This window comes from Dioscorea cayenensis, chromosome 25, assembly GCF_009730915.1.
Source record: "Dioscorea cayenensis subsp. rotundata cultivar TDr96_F1 chromosome 25, TDr96_F1_v2_PseudoChromosome.rev07_lg8_w22 25.fasta, whole genome shotgun sequence".
Taxonomy (NCBI): domain Eukaryota; kingdom Viridiplantae; phylum Streptophyta; class Magnoliopsida; order Dioscoreales; family Dioscoreaceae; genus Dioscorea; species Dioscorea cayenensis.
The window spans coordinates 387,110-392,852 of record NC_052495.1 but is presented as its reverse complement, the minus strand read 5'-3'; positions in this window follow the sequence as shown (position 1 = coordinate 392,852).

The window sequence follows — 5,743 nt, the reverse complement described above, 5'->3', positions numbered from 1 at the left end:
AAAGTTAAGAAGGATATATAAAATTAATATTTTAAATATTAAATTAGATTAATTATATTTTTTTAGTTATGAAAAATAGTGATTATATTGTTTTTTTATATTTATTAATTATTATAATATATTTTTAATATTTTATTATTAACCCCGGTTCAACCTGATCGAACCCATCGACCCTTGACCCCTGGCCTTGGCCGGGTCAATGTCCGGGCCGGGTCTGACAACCTTGATATATTTATATTTGAAAATTCTAAATTGGCCCATAATATTTTTATTATTTATAGTTAAACTTTTTATGATCTCGATCTCTTAGACTTATTGTCAGTATCTGCCACTACTGATCACTCATCTCCTCCCATTAATCATCGTCTTAATATAGTGTTTGGATTCAAAAATAAAAAAAGAAAGTAAAAAAATAAAAAATGGGAAAGAAAAAAAAAGAACAAAAAAAAGAGAAACAAAGTGGACAATCGAACCTTATTTGGATAGTCAAATTTTATGAAGGGAAAAATGAAAAGGAGACTTTTTAATAAACTTTATTTTGTTAAAAATGAAAAGGGCAAACAAGAATATATAATAATATATATAATTATTAATTATATCTTTATTATTAAGTAAAAATTATTTATTTCTGTTTAAACATATGCATTATTAATTTCTCAAATAAATACACATTTTAAGTAAATTTTTTATAAATATTGAAATTATTATTATTTTGCTTTCCATTTCAAACTTTATTTCTACTATAAATTCTTCAAAGTTTTTCAAAGATCAATTGAAAAATAAAAAACATAACATAAAATTGTTTGGAAAAAAACACAAATAAACAAATAAACAAACACAAAAGAAACACATAGTAATGAGGATTTGTGATCGATGTGGCGTAAACCCATTAAATCTACAATTTCATGTATTTTCTATAAGAATTTCTGCACATTAATAAGAAAAACAAAAACTCTACCCTAGGAGAACTAAGATATGCTAATATAATAATGAAAGCCTATAAAGAAGAAATCTAGTGAAATATCAACATTCTAGTTAAAGTAAATGTATGATCTACATCAATAAATAGAGAGAGAAGAAAGATCAAAAACACAAAATAAAATCGATGCAAGATATGTGGAATTAACAACAAGCATCGAATCAAGAATAAAAGATTAGGTGTAAGAATATTACTTTTTAGACAAGATAATTAGTGCCGGGACAACACTTGATTTATTGTGAAAAGGTGAAGAACTTTATTAAATGAGGTTATGTAATTAATTTAAAAATTTGAGCGCACATAGATCTTTTTAAAAATTATAAAATTTTAGAAGGTTCTCTCCTCGGCACCCCAAATGGAGGGGGCGTTCAGAAAAAGTGAGGTTTTAAAGGATTTTGGAGGGTTAGAGTTAATCTTTCTTTTCACTTCATTAAATTAAAAAAAAAATTATTCAACTAAGAGGAGGGCTCACTTCAACCCTCAATACTTTAGTAGCATAAGTCCTTCTCATCCTTCCATGTAGCAACTCAAGTGTGCCTATGCTGATCATGTCACTTTGCAAAAGAATGCTAATTAATTATGTGCATTGACATTGTGCAAAAGCGTGCCCATGTTCATTCAACTCTAAGGAATTCGAGTTTTGCCGAAAACATGGCCCAAGCACAAGCATGTAAATTGAGGATCTTAAACCTTCATAACACAAGAAGAGAAATGAAAGCAAAGATAAAGGAAGAGGGTGAGTGCAATTGATGAGAAAACCTTGAGATCACCTTTGGAAACTCCAAGAAACTTTGTATGTTCATTCAAGCAAGTGAAGAAGAGGAGTAAGCTTGATCTTCATGCTTTGCAAGCCCTTAGGCAATTTCTCTTCTTGTTTGTGAAGCCACTCGTAAATCTAAGTTTTGCATAAACTTGTATCTTTCAACATTGTAGTGAAATTTTTTTTGTCACCTCTAACCTTGGATGTAAGCTTTAAGCCAAACCATGTTAAATTCTCGTGTTTTTGAATTATTTGTTTGCCCTATTCTTTCTCATGTGAGTTTCTGAAGCACAGTAGCCTTATCCTATGGGCGTAATCCCAACAATATGCAACTACAACATCTCCGTTTGCGCTTCCGTTAACCTTCTTGCGGGGAGAGAACAAGTAGTCAGTGTTGTTTGAGTTCACCTTTTAATTCAGCTTGATCTTGCCGGTATTATAGAAAGGCCAACTTGCTCCATTTGTCCGCATGCTGGGTTCATGCATGATTAGAGTATGTGCTATTATATATTAATTAGTTCAAAAATAAAAAATTGGTATAAATAAAAAACACACCCATATTGATCTAGTTGATGACTTAGTATCAACTTAGTATCAATTAGATAAGTAATACAGGTTTTTTTTTTACGAGATGAGTGACTACGCCGCTAAGAAAAATAGAAGCGTGCATATAAATCTCAGTGGAACAATTGAGGGTAGGGCCCGTGCATATATGAGATAGCACTAAGACCACTCGTATACAACCACTACTCTCACCACTTGTGAAAAGTTCGAATGAAGATCCGACTACCAATAGATCACTTAGTTATTGGTTAATAAGTAGTAGAGTTATAGTATGATATCTTTAGGGAAACAAACATTTACAATTATTGCTTCACCCAAACACACATATTATATATTAAATTTATATAATAAAAAAAATTAAGAGACTGAATTAGATAGTTGAAACATAACTGATTAATGTTTCAAAAAAGAAAATAAATTTTGGATTATCAATTATCTGAATACTTTTAATTCAAAACAACTATTGTTTGACGAGGAAATATTTGATGTTTAAACAAAATCTTTTTTTTTTCTTGTTATTGTGGAAAATTGCGATCATTCAATTCAACTATCCACAAAACATTTTATTTAGCACCTTGATAAAATTAATGGACCAGAAGCAAGATCTTAAAAAAAAATTGACAATATAAAAAATGGCTAAACTATGTGAACTTGGGAGATCTATACAGATTTGTAAAAGAATTATTTTAAAATATTATTTTTTTAATTTTTTTTTCTAAGAGTTGTTTCTTTATTTAATGAGTGGTTGCCCTTGAGACGATCCAACATATCTCCCAAAGAGATAATAATAATAATAATTTAAAAAAAGACAAGCATGGATATGACATGAAACTAACCATATAGTCCCTCCGTTTCTTTTTACTTGTCATGCTTTGGAGCTCTTCTTTGTTCATTATTATTTATCATATTAGAAATTTTGTACAATATTAAATTATTTTTTTAAAATTTACCTTTTAATTTAATATATTTGTATAATTTTCAATAAATCACAATCAACTAAGTTTTAAATTATATACTCCACTAATGAAGTTTTAAATAGGGTAATTTGGGAAAATAATTAAAATTTTTATAAAATATAAGTTATAAATTAATTTTAACCAACTTTTTTTAATCGGTATGAATTAAGTAAATGTGACAAATAAAAATGAACTGAGGGAGTATAAAAAAAGTTGGTGTGTACATACAGTATAAAGTAAAAAATTAAAATTTTTATCCATCTACCAAAAATAGTCTGATGCTTTTTATTTATACCCAATGAGCTGGAATGAAGACATGAACAGACATAGCATGAATTACGAGTGGTAAATAATGATGCTTGTGACCATATAAAAATGGTCGGACAATATTATGAAATATAAAAGTCCTTTTTGTCATATTTTTCTTCAGTGATGACAACCAATTAATAAGATGTAATATACATTCTTGAGTCTTGAATTCAACTATTCATTATTCATGCACATTGAAATTTTAAACAACTTGGGTTGGGTGCATATATACGACAGAATGTTATTGTCTTTTGTGTTAGTCAGTCTCACATAATAAATTTTTATCAAGTAATTAAGTCATCATAAATGATGCACCTTTGTGTTTGTTTATACTTTTAACAATGCTTGCATCTTTATCAAAAAGAAAGATAAATTTGTTTTTTAAAAAAAATATCAAAACATAATACATATTGCATTTAGTATAAATCCAAATTAATCAAATATAAAATAAATTAATTAACAGAGTTACATATAAAATAAAAATCAAAGCTACCCAACATTCATCTGAAGCTTTACTCTTTCAAAATATCATCAACTTGTTTTTTTTCCTTTAATTTTCAATTAAAAAATAACTTGTTTATGGGTTGGAATCTCTTCAAGCTAAAGTTAACAAACATAATGAAAAGATATAAGTTTGAACTATGGTGACAACTGTTAAAGAAAAGAGCTTAATTAACATATCTATTACTTCTAAATAAAAGAAAAATAGCAAACAAGGACCGCAAACTCAGGAAAATGCAACACCTTAAATTGACAAGAACAAAGCATGGCACTATTAGTCCATTCAAATAAATTTACCAAACCAGCCCTCAATTATTTAACTTCCCCCCTTCCTCCTATCTATAAATATCCATGCAACCTTACACCAAACTCACACAAACTCAAATTAAGTAACCAAAAAAACAACTAAAAACAATGACTGATCACTATCATCTCCTCCCATGGCCATTAATCCTTTCCCTATGTCTTCTCATCCACCCATCATCCTCCCATGCAGAAACCCAAGCCATGTTCTCGGAGCCTCTCCAATTCCTCTTCGGCGGCCAAAGCCTCACTGACGGTGACCTAACTTTATCCCTGTCCAACGACTGTGGCCTTATCCTCTACAAAGCCGGCATCCCCGTCCTAGACTTCAACACGAGCACCACCACCTCATACTGTGCCCTCTTAGTCAGCCAATATGGCCGACTTCTTCTCGTCCCTGATAATGAGCGAACCATCACCCAAGCCATCAGCAAGAAGGCCTACTCCGGGAGTTACGCTTTGCTATTCCTAGACGGCAAGCTTGGTATCTTCGGGCCTGCCATCTGGAACAATGGTGTCTCGCGTTCAACTTTATTTAATATCAACGAACCCACCAGAGGCCTTAACCATGAAAAGCTAAAGACAGGGTTCGCAGATTACATTCTTTTCCCTGGTGACATTGTCACTGGCAGTGCGAATGGTGATGTTGTTATTGCACAAAACGGTAAGGTTTCAACTGTTATTACTAATAAGTGTGCACTCGCTGTGAAGGATGATACTACTAATAAGACTATATGGCATTCATGGCCAACGAGTGCTGAACCAACACAGTGCTTCCTTGAGCTTACGTCTCATGGACAGCTTCTTCTTCAAGGGTATAATGAATCTGGAGTTTATACACAGTGGAGTGGTGGATATTTAGCGAAAGAAAAACTTTATGTTTGTCTTCTTCGGTATTTTGGTCGGATTACGATTTATGGACTTAAGACTTGGCTTTATGATGGTTCTTCTTCTACTGCTCTTGCTCCTACTGCTGCTGCTTCTGTTGTTGTTGCTGAAAAAATCGAGATGGTGACAATTTAGACTTGCTTTTTACTGAGATGTTCATGTTTACATAATAAAGTAGTTTCTACGCGTGTGCTTCTTTGTTCTATATTGGGTTCTTCCCCGCTTTGTTTGGTTATGTTGGTTAGCTAGCTAGAGAATGCAGCAGCTGCTATTGCCGCCTCTTCTGAATCTTTGTGTGTGTAACCTTTCTCTAGCTTAAATAAGCAAATTTGCTCTGGTTATTATGTTCTATCTTCAAATTATAATCTTACTTTTTTTTTTCTCTTGCATTTAGATACTTTATCTAATATTGATACCTGGAATGAAGCAGCCACACTTGCCTCCTAAAATAATAGCTATTAATTAGATTTGAAATAATAGTTT